Consider the following 17,755-nt stretch of genomic DNA (forward strand, 5'->3'; position numbering starts at 1 on the left):
CCCAGTGCTTATCACAATACTTGGCACCTAGAAAGCACTTCATAAGTCACAACATCATAATGCACAATGCTGAGGTACAGAATCCATTTTCAAGGTAAAGTTTCCATTGAGTTTTTAAAGTCACAGAAGAAACTGTTCTAATCTCAATTGACAGATAAACTACGTGAGGCAGGCATTTTCCAGCTGTACTCTCAGGCCCTGTGCATTTTGTCTTCCCCCTTCCTCCTTCCAGCCATATTTTTGTCTACACAATGATAGAGGAAATGTTCACTGTGGGAATCTAGCCTATTGGCAGGCAATCAAGAGTCCATGCCTGGAAATAGCCCCTCGATTCAGCAGTCCTTTATTCATTCATTCATTCATATATTTGAGTGCCTACTGCGTGCAGAGCACTGTACTAAGCACTTGGAAAGTACAATTCAGCAATAGAGATGATCCCTGCCCACACCAGGTTTACAGTCTAGAAGGGAGACAGTCCCCGCAGATCTGGAACAAATGTCTGATAAAACATTTCCTAGGCCAGACTAGTGTTCACCTGAAAATTCTAGCACCATTTATTTCCTTCCCCAAGATTATGAAATAGCACTAAAATGGACCAGTTTGGGTAATTTCATCAAATCATAATGTGGCCTTCTACAATTGCTATCGAAAGAGAGTTATAATAAAGATGCCCTGAGTCTCCCAGAAGTGTTACAAAATACACCTTTCTTTTGGACTATCAAATGTATTTTACTCCTAAGAGACTCAGAAACTCAATGCAAAGAAAGGTGTAGGAATGTTTTTATTTTGAAAGAAAGTGATTTGTATTTTCCAGGGGAAAAAATACAAAACACATCAGTGTTCTAAAGTGCCTGGGATGCTATTGGTGTAGACGTACCTGAAGATGAGGAGGAGAAGGAACTGAATGAGACTGTGAGCCCATTGTTGTCAGGGATTGTCTCTCTTTGATGCTGAATTATACTTTCCAAGCACTTATTACAGTGCTCTGCACACCGTAAGCACTAAATAACTATGATTGAATGAATGAATCTCCTGAGATCTTCTCCAGCCCTTTGGTCCTCTAATGTGATTTGCTTACCAATATACGCATGTACTTGCACTATCTCTTTTTCTTACAAATTTCCTGGTGTGAACTTGATTACTTTTAAGCACACATCAGCAAGAGCCATTTCCCAATTTGGGATGTAGGATAAGATGATTCCCAAATGATCTATCAGATGAGGCAGATTCTTGGTCAGGGAATATGTCTGCTAACTCTGTCATACTGTAATCTCCCAAGTGCTTAGTACAGTGCTCTGTACACTGTAAGTGCTCAGTAAATACCACTGATTTATTGATTGATTTTTCATAAACAAAAGTATGAGAGAAACCTGAAGGCTGTGGAAGAACATGTTTGGATGGATTAACTATTTTTTTCAACTGCACTTATCACAGCTCATTTTTCTCCTGTTGAGAACTGGGCCTTCTCCTTTAGGTCTGGTTGGTTAATAGTATCAAGGGTTAATAGTCCCAAAATGTAAAATATGTCCAAATATGAAAATATCAAGCCCAAAAGCAATTTTGGTTAAGCGATGAAAGGAATGAGAGGATCAGCTGTACACATTTCATGCAGAAGAATTTCCATCAAATTGGTACCACATGGTCAAATGTGTAATACCTGAGCCAAAAAAGTGCAGCATCAGCACAAGACAATAACAGCTGGGTCTCCAAGGCCTAAGATGTGAAGGAACTGACTAAAATGGGTTTCCCAAAAGTGAACATTTCAGATCTCCTTCAATAGGAGAGAAAGTGTTCATTTTTATGGTATTTTGGTCTCACTGGTTGAGATTAGGATTATGAGTAGGTTCATAATAATAAGATACCTCCAAGACTTGTGCTGTTCAAAAGACCTTTCTTTTCCAGTGTCATTCTGAGTTGCCAATTACTGTTTCTTAAGAATTTAAGTAATACTCACTCACATGCAAGTGGCCAGAGTTAATCTTATGTGATAATGTCTCTGGGTTAAATGGACATGGTTGAGCTGAATTCTCTCCCCCAAAATTGGCATTTTTAGTGCTTTGGTCTCTTGTTGCTATCTTTTATAATTTTCTAGGTTGAATAAAAGACAAGGCCTATGAAACAAATGAAAAGACATCTTTAGGCAAGATGTACAAAAATCTGATCTTCCAAAAGCCTCTTTTGTATAATAGAGGCATTGTCATAGCTGCCCAAATCCTGCCTGAATCTTTTTCTTTTCTTATTGTGAACAACAGTCCTGCTTAAAGCTCAAAGATCCTAGCATTAAGTGAAAACTTGCAAGAAAATATTCTCTTCATTTTGAGCCTGCCTCCTTTTTTCAAAACTTGTGGTGGAATGATTTAGCCACACCAGCTTCCATCTGTTTTGCAGCTGCTGTGGCTAAAATAAATTATGGAATATTGTCTGGTGTCAAGACTGTGCTGGTGCTGAATCCTACACATTGCACCAGTTTTTGCAAGTACTCAGAGTGTTTTTGAGAAAGCCCCTGAGATCTTCTTATTAAAAGAAAAACATTCCCTGCATTCCCATCTTTATTTGGGCATGTGGGTGGAAGACTCTACTAAGTCCTTTTTGAACGGAATACAAGAAAAGAGATGAAATCTTTAAGACTTTTCCCTAATTGAGAACATAACCTTGTGAACCACAACAGTGGTCTACATACAGGCCTAGCTGAAAAAAATTTGATTATGCTGTAAATTCAAGAGCAGGGACTGCATCTTTTACTTGCCAAGCACCCCGTACACAGGAAGAGCTCAATTGTCACTTCTGTTGCTGATGATGAAAAATACAGTTTTCTAGACAAGCAAACACGGACACTCTGTCCAAACACTATTTTGTAGAATTGCGTTTTGGCCTTTGACCCTTCTCCAGAGTTTAAAATAAGATTTCTCAGCACTGTTGAAAACACCCTTTTGTTCAAATTGGTCATGTAGTTTGTTCAAATTGGTCATGTAGTTTGTGAACACCCTGCTGTCACCACACATGTTTAGTCAGTACGTCCAACTTCTTAACTGAGTAGGAGAGAGGGAGATTGCCCTGCTCTTCATTTACAAAGATTATGCTAATGATATATCCCATATCCCTCCTACCATTCCTTTCCAAACTCGTTGAACGAGTTGTCTACACGCGCTGCCTAGAATTCCTCAACAACAACTCTCTCCTCGACCCCCTCCAGTCTGGCTTCCGTCCCCTTCATTCCACGGAAACTGCCCTCTCAAAGGTCACCAATGACCTCCTGCTTGCCAAATCCAACAGCTCATATTCTGTCCTAATCCTCCTCGACCTCTCAGCTGCCTTTGACACTGTGGACCACCCCCTTCTCCTCAACACGCTATCTGACCTTGGCTTCACAGACTCCGTCCTCTTCAGGTTCTCCTCTTATCTCTCCGGTCGTTCTTTCTCAGTCTCTTTTGCAGGCTCCTCCTCCCCCTCCCATCCTCTTACGGTGGGGGTTCCCCAAGGTTCAGTGCTTGGTCCCCTTCTGTTCTCAATCTACACTCACTCCCTTGGTGAACTCATTCGCTCCCACGGCTTCAACTATCATCTCTACGCTGATGACACCCAGATCTACATCTCTGCCCCTGCTCTCTCCCCCTCCCTCCGGGCTCGCATCTCCTCCTGCCTTCAGGACATCTCCATCTGGATGTCTGCCCGCCACCTAAAGCTCAACATGTCGAAGACTGAGCTCCTTGTCTTCCCTCCCAAACCTTGTCCTCTCCCTGACTTTCCCATCTCTGTTGACAGCACTACCATCCTTCCCGTCTCACAAGCCCGCAAACTTGGTGTCATCCTCGACTCCGCTCTCTCATTCACCCCTCACATCCAAGCCGTCACCAAAACCTGCCAGTCTCAGCTCCGCAACATTGCCAAGATCCTCCCTTTCCTCTCCATCCAAACTGCTACCCTGCTCATTCAAGCTCTCATCCTATCCCGTCTGGACTACTGCACCAGCCTTCTCTCTGATCTCCCATCCTCGTGTCTCTCTCCACTTCAATCCATACTTCATGCTGCTGCCCGGATTATCTTTGTCCAGAAACGCTCTGGGTATATTACTCCCCTCCTCAAAAATCTCCAGTGGCTACCAATCAATCTGCGCATCAGGCAGAAACTCCTCACCCTGGGCTTCAAGGCTCTCCATCACTTCGCCCCCTCCTACCTCACCTCCCTTCTCTCCTTCTACTGCCCAGCCCGCAACCTCCGCTCCTCCACCGCTAATCTCCTCACTGTACCTCGTTCTCGCCTGTCCCGCCGTCGACCCCCGGCCCACGTCATCCCCCGGGCCTGGAATGCCCGCCCTCTGCCCCTCCGCCAAGCTAGCTCTCTTCCTCCCTTCAAGGCCCTACTGAGAGCTCACCTCCTCCAGGAGGCCTTCCCAGACTGAGCCCCTTCCCTCCTCTCCCCCTCGTCCCCCCTCCATCCCCCCATCTTACCTGCTTCCCTTCCCCACAGCACCTGTATATATGTATATATGGTTGTACATATTTACTACTCTATTTATTTATTTATGTATTTATTTTACTTGTACATTTCTATCCTATTTATTTTATTTTGTTGGTATGTTTGGTTCTGTTCTCTGTCTCCCCCTTTTAGACTGTGAGCCCACTGTTGGGTAGGGACTGTCTCTATGTGTTGCCAATTTGTACTTCCCAAGCGCTTAGTACAGTGCTCTGCACATAGTAAGCGCTCAATAAATACGATTGATTGATTGATTGATTGATTGATAGTGAGTCAAGAGAGTCAGAGAGAAACCCTACCATGAGGACATTGGCTCCACTGACCTCGTCTGTAATTCTCCATGGTCAAGTTTCTTCCTAGAACCTCTGCCACTTCTCTTTAAATGACCCCCACATGGGCTAAATTTCTCTTCAAACCGTCTCCTGACCCTTGGATGGAGCTTTAGTGTTTTTGATAACCAACCAGCACCACTGCAAGCATTTTATTGCTTTCTATTTCCAGGAAGATTCAAGTCAGATTCACTCCGGACAGACTACTTAAGACTATGGTCAAGTGTTCACTACCTAAATCACAGTGTGGAGTCAGACTGAAACCCAGCACAGCAGGCCTTAGCAGCAAGACCAATTCAGGAACTGTGAAGGTACGAATATCAAGATCTCTATACTGTGTTCATTGGCCTGTTTGACACCATCAGCAGACCTGGGTTCTGAAAGCTGCTAAGCAAATTAAGCTGTCTCAGAAATTCTCCTCCAAGTTTTTAGGCTACTCCACAATCTTTGGTCGGTCCTGGCTGATCCCTTGGAATAAAAAAAGTTTGTGTGGGAGGTCCTGCCCTATTTAGTCTATGCTCTCATGCCTTGAGGATACAATGAGGGATCTGGAAGTCAGAGTCAAAGTACACTTCTGAACCACTGACTAACACTTCTATGTCAATAGGCTGGGAGCATCCTGAAAATTTTTAAGGCAATCATTCAGGAAATGCTAAAATAGGTGAATGTGCTCTTGAAGCACATGCACCCACAAATGCCGATGAATGTAGAGTCCGCACAGCACTATGGCCTGATGATAATTTTGAAGAAGACCAAGATTCATTCATTCATTCAATTGTATTTACTGAGAGTTTACTATGTGCAGAGCACTGTACTTAGCAATTGGAAAGTACAATTCAGCAATAGAGGCAATCCCTGCCCACACTGGGCTTACAGTCCAGAAAGGGGGAAGACAGATATCAAAACAAGTAAACAGGCATCAATATAAATAAATAGAATTATTGATATATACATATATACATAACTGCTGTGGGGCAGGGAGAGGAGGAGAAGAGCAAAGGGAGTGAGTTGAGGTGATGCAGAAGGGGAGGAGCTGAGGAAGAGGGGCGCTTAGTCTGGGAAGGCCTCTTGAAGGAGGTGAGACTTTAATAGGGCTTTGAAGAGGGGAAGAGTGATTGTTTGGTGGATATGAGGAAGGAGGATGTTCCTGGCCGGAGCTAAGACATGAGCCAGGGCGTTGGCAGCGAGACAGGCAAGATCAAGGCATAGTGAGAAGGTTTGCACCAGAGGAGTGGAGTGTGAGGGCTGGGATGTAGGAGAGAAGGGAGGTGAGGTAAGAAGGGGCAAGATGATGGAGAGCTTTGCAAACAATAGTAAGGAGTTTTTGTTTAAGCCTGTTTAATCGTTTTGATGTCTGCCCACCCACCCCCCCCCCGGCCCCCAGACTGTAAGCCCGGTGTGGGCAGGTATTGTCTCTCTCTATTGCTGAATTGTACTTTCCAAGTGCTTAGTACAGTGCTCTGCACACAGTAAGCACGCAATAAATATGATTGAATGAATGAATGAATACGGAGGTTGATACGCAACCACTGGAGAATTTTGAGGAGGGGGGTGACATGCCCTGAATGTTTCTGTAGGAAGACAATCCGGGCAGTGGAGTGAAGCATGGACTGTGGTGGGGAGAGGCAGAAGGTTGGGAGGTCAGAAAAGAGGCTGATGCAGTAATCCAGTCAGGATAGGATGGGTGATTGTACTAATGTGGTAGTGGTTGGGATGGAGAGGAAAGGTTGGATCTTTGTGATGTTGTGAAGGTGAAACCAGCGGGATTTGGTGATGGATGGGATGTGTGGGGTGAATGAGAGAGTGAAGTCAAGGATGACACCAAGGTTGTGGGCTTATGAGACAGGAAGGATGGTTGTGCCATCCATAGTGATGGGGAAATTTGGGGAGAGGACAAGGTTTGGGAAGGAAGATAAGGAGCTCTGTCTTGGACATGTTGAGTTTGAGGTGGCGGGAGGACATCCAAGCAGAGATGTCCTGAAGGCAGGGGAGATGTAAGTCTGGAGGAAGAGAAAGAGAACAGGGGAGGAGATATAGATTTGGGTATCATCCACATAGAGATGATAGTTGAAGCTGTGCAAGAGAAAGAGTTCTCCAAGGGAGTGAGTGTTGATTCATTGATTCATTCAATCATATTAATTGAGCACTTACTGTGTGCAGAGCACTGTACTAAGCGCTTGGGAAGTACAATTCAGCAACAGAGACAATCCCTGCCCACAACGGACTCACAGTAGAAAGGGACAAAGACCTGAACCTTGAGGGATTAGGGGATGTCAGAGGGAGTACAGAAATGCTCTGGGAATGTTACTCCCCTCCTCAAAAATCTCCAGTTGCTGCCTGTCAGTCTATGAATCAAGCAAAAACTCCTCACTCTCGGCTTCAAGGCTCTCCATCACCTCGCCCCCACCTACCTCATCCCTTCTCTTCTTCTACAGCATAGCCCACACCCTCCACTCCTCTGCCACTAACCTCCTCAGTGTACCTCGTTCTTGCCTGTCCCACCATTGGCCCCTGGCCCACATCCTTCCCCTAGCCTGGAATGCCCCCCCTCCACACATCCACCAAGCTAGCTCTCTTCCTTCCTTCAAAGCCCTACTGAGAGCTCACCTCCTCCAGGAGGTCTTCCCAGACTGAGCCCCCTTTTTCCTCTCCTCCTCCCCATCCCCCCCACCCTACCTCCTTCCCCTCCCCACAGCACTTGTATATACTTGTACAGATTTATTACTCTATTCATTTTACCTGTACATATTTACTATTCTATTTATTTTGTTAATGATGTGCATATAGCTTTAATTATATTTGTTCTGACGATTTTGACACCTGTCTACATGTTTTGTTTTGTTGTCTGTCTCCCCCTTCTAGACTGTGAGCCTGTTGTTGGATAGGGACCATCTCTATATGTTGCTGACTTGTACTTCTCAAGCACTTAGTACAGTGCTCTGCACACAGTAAGTGCTAAATAAATATGATTGAATGAATGAATGAAAAGAGACTGAGAATGAACGGCCAGAGAGATAAGAGGAGAACCAGGAGAGGACAGAGTCAATGAAGCAAAGGTTGGTTAACGTACTGAGAAGGAGATGGTCCACAGTTTCAAAGGCAGCTGAGAGGTTGAGGAGGATTTAGAATGGATTTTAGAATGGATTTCTTGCCATTGGATTTGGCAAGAAGGAGGTCATTGGTGACCTTTGAGAGGGCGGTTTCAGTGGAGTGAAGGGGGCAGAAGCCATATTGGAAGGGATCCAGGAGAGAGTTGGAGGAGAGGAATTTGAGGCAGTGAGTGTAGACAACTCTCTCAAGGAGTTTGGTGAAGAAGGGTAAGAGGGAGATGTGGTGATAACTGGAGGGGGCTGTAGGGTCAAGAGAGGGGTATTTTTTAGGATGCGAGAGACATGGGCATGTTTGAAGGCTGTGGGGAAAAAGCCATTGGAGAGTGAGCGGTTGAAAATGGAAGTTAAGGAGGGAAGGAGGGAAGGGGTGAGAGTTTTTATAAGGTGCAAAGGAATGGGGTCCAATGCGCATGAGAAGGGGGTGGCACTTGAGAGGAGGCAGGAGATCTCCCCTGAAGATACTGCTGGGGAGGATGGGAAAGTTGAAAAGGGGGCCGAGAGGTGAGGGGATGGAGGAGGGGGAGGAGAGTTTTGAGGGAGCTCAGACTTGATGGTGTTAATTTTCTTAACGAAGTAGATGGCCAGATTGCTGGGCGTAAGGGATGGGAGAGGAGTGAGGGGGGACAGGGGACCTGAGGAGGGAGTTAAATGTCCAGAACAACTGATAAGGGTGACGGGCATGGTGCTATACCAGGAAACCCTACACACAACACAATACTTGATAGTGTCCCTTAATTCTGCTATCTAAGCAGCACGCTATCCAACAATGTACAGAAAAAGAAATAGAAAGCAAAATGAAAAGGGCTTTTGGGCAGTTGACAGACATAGTGTGGTATAAATGGGGCCTCCATCTCCTTACCGAGTTGAAGAGCTTTACAGTTATTGTGGTGTCTTATCTTGCATATGGCTGGGAAATCGGACCCTGGACCAGTAGACACATCCATCTACTTGAGTAATTTCATCTGTGCCACTTATGAATCGTGCTTCACATCAAATGGCAGGACAATATTACCAGCAGCAAAGTCCTGGAATGCAGTCAGCTCACCAGCAGAGAGGCAATAATCATAGCAGCCCTTTGAAGCAGCAGAACATGGGAGGAGACTGGATGACAGCAGGATACCCAAACAGCTGCTGCCTAGTGGGTTGAAAAGTGACACAAAGAGAAAGGCCCAAATAAGTGATTTAAAGCTTCAAACAGACATAGCAGTAACAATATTCCTAACTTTCCCACTTCTGTCCATGACACCACCATTTTCCCTGTCCCAAAAACCCGCTATTTTGAGGTCATCCTCAATGGCTCATTTCAATCAATCAATCAATCAATCGTATTTATTGAGCACTTACTATGTGCAGAACACTGTACTAAGCGCTTGGGAAGTACAAATTGGCAACACATAGAGACAGTCCCTACCCAACAGTGGGCTCACAGTCTAAAAGGGGGAGGCAGAGAACAAAACCAAACATACCAACAAAATAAAATAAATAGGATAGAAATGTACAAGTAAAATAAATAAATAGAGTAATAAATATGTACAACCATATATACGTATATACAGGTGCTGTGGGGAAGGGAAGCAGGTAAGATGGGGGGATGGCAAGGGGGATGAGGGGGAGAGGAAGGAAGGGGCTCAGTCTGGGAAGGCCTCCTGGAGGAGGTGAGCTCTCAGCAGGGCCTTGAAGGGAGGAAGAGAGCTAGCTTGGCGGAGGGGCAGAGGGAGGGCATTCCAGGCCCGGGGGATGACGTGGGCCGGGGGTCGATGGCGGGACAGGCGAGAACGAGGTACAGTGAGGAGATTAGCGGTGGAGGAGCGGAGGTTGCGGGCTGGGCAGTAGAAGGAGAGAAGGGAGGTGAGGTAGGAGGGGGCGAGGTGATGGACAGCCTTGAAGCCCAGGGTGAGGAGTTTCTGCCTGATGCGCAGATTGATTGGTAGCCATTGGAGGTTTTTGAGGAGGGGAATAATATGCCCAGAGCGTTTCTGGACAAAGATAATCCGGGCAGCAGCATGAAGTATGGATTGAAGTGGAGAGAGACACGAGGATGGGAGATCAGAGAGAAGGCTGGTGCAGTAGTCCAGACGGGATAGGATGAGAGCTTGAATGAGCAGGGTAGCGGTTTGGATGGAGAGGAAAGGGCGGATCTTGGCAATGTTGCGGAGCTGAGACCGGCAGGTTTTGGTGACGGCTTGGATGTGAGGGGTGAATGAGAGAGCGGAGTCGAGGATGACACCAAGGTTGCGGGCTTGTGAGACGGGAAGGATGGTAGTGCTGTCAACAGAGATGGGAAAGTCAGGGAGAGGACAAGGTTTGGGAGGGAAGACAAAGAGCTCAGTCTTCGACATGTTGAGCTTTAGGTGGCGGGCAGACATCCAGATGGAGATGTCCTGAAGGCAGGAGGAGATGCGAGCCTGGAGAGAGGGGGAGAGAGCAGGGGCAGAGATGTAGATCTGGGTGTCATCAGCGTAGAGATGATAGTTGAAGCCGTGGGAGTGAATGAGGTCACCAAGGGAGTGAGTGTAGATTGAGAACAGAAGGGGACCAAGCACTGAACCTTGGGGAACCCCCACAGTAAGAGGATGGGAGGGGGAGGAGGAGCCTTCAAAAGAGACTGAGAAAGAACGACCGGAGAGATAAGAGGAGAACCAGGAGAGGACGGAGTCTGTGAAGCCAAGGTCAGATAGCGTGTTGAGGAGAAGGGGGTGGTCCACAGTGTCAAAGGCAGCTGAGAGGTCGAGGAGGATTAGGACAGAGTATGAGCCATTGGATCTGGCAACCAGGAAGTCATTGGTGACCTTTGAGAGGGCAGTTTCCGTGGAATGAAGGGGACGGAAGCCAGACTGGAGGGGGTCGAGGAGAGAGTTGTTGTTGAGGAATTCTAGGCAGTGCGTGTAGACAACTCGTTCAAGGAGTTTGGAAAGGAATGGTAGGAGGGATATGGGACGATAACTAGAAGGTGAGGTGGGGTCAAGAGAGGGTTTTTTTAGGATGGGAGAGACATGGGCATGTTTGAAGGCAGAGGGGAAGGAACCAGTGGAGAGTGAGTGGTTGAAAATGGAAGTTAAGGAGGGGAGAAGGGATGGAGCGAGAGATTTCATAAGATGAGAGGGAATGGGGTCAGAAGCACAGGTGGCCGGAGTAGCACTTGAGAGGAGGGAGGAGAGTTCCTCTGAGGATACCGCTGGGAAGGATGGGAGAGTAGCAGAGAGTGTTGAGAGCTGGGGGGTTGGAGAAAGGGGGGAAAAGACTTTGGGGAGGTCGGACCTGATGGATTTAATTTTGTTAATGAAGTAGGAGGCCAGATCATTGGGGGTGAGGGAAGGAGGAGGGGGAGGAATCGGGGACCTGAGAAGGGAGTTGAATGTACGGAAGAGCTGGCGGGGGTGATGGGCATGGGTGTCAATAAGGGAGGAGAAATAGTTTTGTCTTTCAACTCTCCCATACAATCTATTGCTAAATCCTGCAGGTTTGTTGTATGCATTTCCTGAATCTGCTCCATTCCTCTCCACCTAAACTGCTCCCACTTTGGTCCAAGCTTTTGTCATAGCCCATCTATATATCTTATCTAGCAATGTCTATACCAGTCAATGGTATTTGAGTGCATACTATGTGCAGAGCACTGTACTAAGCAATTGAGAGCGTACAACAGAGTCAGCAGACACACTCCTTGCCCACAACGAGCTTACAGTCTAGAGGGGGAAACAGATATTAATATAAATAATTTATAATATATAATTTAAAGATATGTATATAAGTGCTGTGGGGTTGAGGTTGGGGTGAATATCAAATGCTCAAAGGTCACAGCTCCAAGTGCAAAGATGACATAGGAGAAATGAGGCGGTGGAAAGAGGGCTTAATGAAGGAAGGCCTCTTGGAGGAGACATAACCTAAATAGATGTGACCTAAATTGAAGGTGGGGAGAGTGGTGGTTTGGCATAGATGGAGGAAGAGGGAGTTCCAGGTTAGTGGGAGAACATGGGAAAGAGGTTGGCGGTGAGATAGAGGAGATGGGGGAACAGCGAGTAAGCTGGCGCTAGACAAGTGAAGTGTGTGGTCTGGGCTGTAGTAGAGATCAATGAGGTGAGGAACAATGGTTGCTATAACCATTGCTATACCCTGCAATGGCTTCCCAGTTCTCTCGATGTCATGCAAAAACTTATCAGCCTCAAGGCTCTCTTCCAACTCTCCCATTTTACATATCTTCTCTCTCCACCTGCTACTCCTCAGTTCCCTCTCTCCATTTCTCCTAAATTAACCTTCTAACTCCTCTTGTATTAGACTCTCTTGCCATCATCCCCTTGCTCCCACCGGTTTGGAATTCCCTCCCTTCCCCAATCTGACAGATCACAGCCCTTCCCACATTCAAAACCTTCCTAAACTCTTCCCACTCCTTCTCCAGTTAACTTTCAACACCCTGAGTGGACCACTTGTAGCACTTACCCTTCCAGTGAGCCTGAGTTCTAGTCCTGGCTCCACTATGCGTCTGCTGTGTGATGTTACTTAACTCCTCTGTGCCTCAGTTACCTCATCTGTAAAATGGGGATTGAGTGTGAGCCCCACGTAGGACAGGGACTGTGTCCAACCTGATTAACTTGTATCTACCCCAGAGCTTAGAACGGTGCTTGGTACATAGTACATGTTTAACAAGTACTACTGTTATTATTATTATTATTATTAACTGCATAGTCAATCACTTATTGTGATTACCCTATTTGAAGATATTTTTATTTGCCTCCCCTGTTCGAGTGCAAGCTTTCTGTGACTAAGGAATGTCTTGTGCTTCCCAAGTGCATAGTGCAGTGCCTCACACCTAGTGGGTTCTCAATAAATAGCATTAATACAGCAGTGAACTGTTGGAGAGCACTATATCAGTCAAACCAGCCTGTCAGGCATCAATCAGATAGGGGTTGATTTCCTTTAGTATCCATAATCCATATCTGCAAAAATATGTAACCATAATTCATTCATATCTGTAATTTATCCCTATACAAAATTTATTTATATTAATGTTTGTCTCCCCCTCTAAACTGTGAGCTCGTTGTGGGCGGGGAACATGTCTACTAACTCTGTTATTGTACTCTCCTAAGTGCTTTGTACAGAGTGCTCTGCACACAATAAGTGCCCAGAAAATATGATTGATTGTCTGCTAGAAGATCAAGATACTAAGCAACAGACATGCAGTCAGGAGCCGTATATGGGACAAACCCTTGGCACAATGAGGAATCTTCAGAATTATCTTTAACTAAGTTTATCTTACCTAGTGAAATTAAAACAGTTAAGCACAGTCATGAGACAATATAGGGTTGGCTAATTCAGAGTCCAGCTGATGGCGGATCCATTCTCCAGAGTGGATCTATGAACCTCTCGGATCTCCATAGTGAAGATCCACTATCAATTAATCCCTGGAAATTATTGCCAGTTGTGTGCACAGCACGATACTAAGCAAGCACTTGAGGCAGTACACTAATTAGGAGAAATGACCACTGCCTTCAAGGAGCTTACAATCTAGAGTTGAGGAGACAGACATGATGTGTCTGTGCCAAAGCAATAGGACGTGCAAGATATGTGCTATGAGAGGCTGTGTGAACACAAGTGCCTAAGTCATATGGTAGGCCTGAGTTGACAGTTGGGAGATGTAGTTGGCAGAGAATTAGAGATTTAACTGGGGATGGTCTGTTAGAGGAGAGGTGATTTCAGAAGGACTTGGAGGATTGGAAGAGCTACGGTCTGCTAGATTTGAAGGGAGAGAGAGATTCGAGCAGGCTCAGAGCACATACAACGGGTTGGCTTTTGGAGAGACGAGAATGAGGACTGATGAATGGGTTAGCTAGAGAGGAATGATGAGTGCGAGCTGGTGTCGAGTGAGAGAAGAAAGAAAAGAGGGCACAAATGGTTTTTGTTGAGCATTTACTATGTGCCAGGCACTGTACTAAGCGCTGAGGTGGATACAAGTAAATTGGGTTGGACATAGTATCTCCCGCATGGGGCTTACAGTCTTAATCCCCATTTTACAGATGAGGTAACTGAGGTATGGAGCAGTGAAGTGACTTGCCCGAAGCCGCACAGCAGATAAGTGGCAGGGCCGGGATTAGAAGTCATGACCTTCTGTCTCCCAGTTCTGCGCTCTATCCACTACGCCATGCTGCTTCACAAGCAGGGAGAGCTGATTGAGTGCCTTATTCCAATGGTCAGGAGTTTGTGCTTGATGGGGAAAGGAATGGATAGAGAAGCAGCATGGCTCAGTGGAAAGAGCCTGGGCTTGGGAGCTAGAGGTCGTGGGTTCTAATCCCTGCTCTGCCACTTGTCTGCTGTGTGACTTTGGGCAAGTCACTTAACTTCTCTGTGCCTCAGTTCCCTCATCTGTAAAATGGGGATTAAGACTGTGAGCCCCTCGTGGGACAACCTAATCACCTTGTATCCCCCTCCCAGCGCTTTGCACACAGTAAGTGCTTAACAAATACCACCATTATTATTATTATTATTATTATTAATCATGAGTAGACCTTCTTATTCATGGATCTATTGGATAATAATTGATAACTATGGTATTTAAGCTCTTACTATATGCCTTGTCAGATAATCAGGTTGGATATATTCATTGTCAGTCATTTATTGAGTGCTTACTGTGTGCCTAGCACTACACTAAATGCTTGGGAGAGTTCAGTATAATAATAAACAGATACATTCCCTAGTCCCTGTTCCATATGGGGCTCATGGCCTAAGAGGAAGGGAGAGCAGTGACCTTATCCCCCATTTTGCAGATGAGGAAACTGAGGCACAGAGTAGTTTTTGGATTTGTCCAAAGTTATTCACAGAAGGCAAGTGGCAGAACTGGGATTAGAATACAAGTCCTCTGACTCCCAGGAAAATCCATGTAGGAGACACCGTGTCCAACCCAATTTACTTTCCACTAGACCACACTGGTTCTGACTGCACATCCAATGTACAGGGAACTTTGATGGTATCTGCCCCGAAGCCTTGGACAACAGACCCTCCTGCCCAGGCTGACTCTGGGTAGTGTGTACTGGGCTCGGGGGGAGGTGGGGGCATGGAGGACAGACAGTCTGCCCACATTTCCCAGGACCATCATCTTCATGAGCAGCAACATCTAACCCATTTCCAGCTCTGTCCCTCCCCCAGTCCAGCCTCCTTCCTTTCTTCCCCCTGCTCTGCCCACCTCCAGCTGAACCTCTTGGCCCTATCAGATCTTTCAATCCATGTAATTAAAGCCAGAAGGAGACTCAAAAAATAGAATTACAAATATTTTCTCTTGCTTCAGAAATCACTGTGGTGTACGAAGTCACCGTAACTTCTGGTGGTGCTTTTCAGCCACAGAAGTTACATTCGAACAAATGGGCCTGGTGCCATTTAATGCAAAACTAGCACCAGCAGGTACTTACACTGAGTATTTTGTTTTCATTGGATCTAATTCATAAGAAACATATGGTACATCTATACTATACTGCATTGTGTTAATCTTCACTAAATAGTGCCCCCATATGTCCATAGAAGCCTGAAAGGATTGAAGCAGTACATTATCAAAAGGAAAGTAACAGTTTATGGTGTGCAATACAGCATTGTTTCCACCTACCATTTGTGATTTTCCTATTGCTTTTGTTTTTGATATTTTTGGATGTATCCCAGATGACTTTCTACTCTATTTTATTCCCTATCCCATGTACTTTGCGTGTGAATCATCTTAGTGTTTTCTCCTGCAGGGAGATACATTAAGCAAAAGTGTTTTGGGGTTTTTTTTAGCTGCTTAAAGAAAGGATGTTTTGCTGATATTAGAGTATCTCCTCAGTCCCGTAGTAACTCGATTGGTTCAATTACTTCTATGCCCATCCTCACTTTCTGTAGAAAGAATGGTAGTGGCACATCCTGGCTTCAGTCACTTATCTTCCAAACATGAATTGATGTTCTTAAATGTGAGTCCTCATCACAGGCTCCAGTCTCCACAAGAATGAAATTACATTGAAGATTAACATTTGTCATGTTCCTTCTTCCATTCCAAAGAAGACGGAGAAAATTGCTTGGCAATATGTAGGTCTGTTAATACATACTTCTGCAATGATAGAAGTAAGCACTTTTTTTCCTCCTTTGGAAAAAAAGAAAAATGCAGCTTCCAGAAAAGTAATTTTTCAACTTCCTTGATCTACTTAGTGGGAAATTGCTCTCCAATCTCTTATAATTTAGGAAGACAATGAATTCTTCATTGTGAATTAGCAAGGAAAAGATTGAAATTCATTTTGTGTACCTTTGGATTTTACAAACTGAGTAAAATCAATCAATCGTATTTATTGAGCACTTAGTGTGCAGAGCACTGTACTAAGCGCTTGGGAAGTACAAGTTGGCAACATATAGAGACAGTCCCTACCCAACAGTGGGCTCACAGTCTAGAAGTAAAGAAGTAAAGTCTAGAGTAAAATATTTCAATCACTGTTAAAATGCAAGGTTTGGGACATTCTGATAATGTTTTCCACATGGTGTTCATTGAATGGTAATTTCATATCATTCTTAACTACAAATTACATGCACTACAAATGTTAATTGAATTTAGGATTGCAGAATAGATTCTTTTCTAAAGCAGGTGTAATAAGCATTATAGTGTCTGGATGTCATCAGTAATACTGGGGATGATGAATCAGCACAGCCAAATTATTCCATTTTTTTACTTTATCTTGCCCATTCAGTTTGCACACATTCAGTCTGGTCTGCATTCACAATGATTTGTCTTGATTGAATAAAACATTAATAGGAAAATCAAAATGAATGTCTCTGTTGTTCAGTAAGCATATTGGAAATGAAATGACTGCAGAGAATGAGTGGTGTAAAACTGTAAACAAGCTGCCAGATGGTTTACATGGACTTTCATGATCAATCAGCATTAAATGAGAAACATCAATAGTTACTGATGCTGAAATTAAGTGCAACCCCTGACTGGAAAGTACTTATTTAGAGCCATTTGTTTGCTTTAATGGAATGGAATATAGAAATGAATTACATTTGAATGCTTTTGAAAAGGATTTGTTCATTAGAAAGGAACATTGGTTTTATAAAGTAAAGCTGAGCTTCCTTTCAGGAATATTGCCATCAGCTCTATTTCTCTTACATTTTTAGCAGCACTGTCCTTTAGTTTCAGGCAAAAGTGGCCAATAGTGAGGTTTTGGGGTTTTTTTAATGGTATTTGTTAAGCACTTACTATGTGGTAGGCACTGTTCATTGTGGGCAGAGAATGTGTCTGTCTGTTGTTATATTGTACTCTCACAAGCACTTAGTACAGTGCTCTGCACACAGTAAGCGCTCAGTAAATATGATTGACTGTTCTAAACTCTGGGGTAGATACAAGATAATCAGGTTGAACACAGTCCATGTCCTACATGGGGCTCACAATTACGATCCAGAAGCAGTGTGGCTTAGTGGAATGAGCACTGGTTTAGAAGTTAGAAGTCGTGGGTTCTAATCCTGGCTCTGCCACTTGTCAGCTGTGCGACTTTGGGCAAGTCACTTCTAGGTGCCTCAGTTACCTCATCTGTAAAATGGGGATTAAGACTGTGAACCCCATGTGGGACAACCTGATTACCCTGTATCTACCCCAGCACTTAGAAAAGTGCTCGGCACGTAGTAAGCACTTAACAAATACCAAAATTATTATTGTTGTTATTATTATTAATAATAATAATAATGATGGCATTTATTAATCCCCATTTTACAGTAACTGAGGCACAGAGAAGTGAAATGACTTGCCCAAGGTCATGCAGCAGACATGTGGCGGAGCAGGGATTAGAACCCAGGTCCTTCTGACTCCCAGGCCTGTCATCTACCCACTAGGCCACATTGTTTCTCCAC

The sequence above is a fragment of the Tachyglossus aculeatus genome, chromosome X1, assembly GCF_015852505.1.
Source record: "Tachyglossus aculeatus isolate mTacAcu1 chromosome X1, mTacAcu1.pri, whole genome shotgun sequence".
Classification (NCBI taxonomy): domain Eukaryota; kingdom Metazoa; phylum Chordata; class Mammalia; order Monotremata; family Tachyglossidae; genus Tachyglossus; species Tachyglossus aculeatus.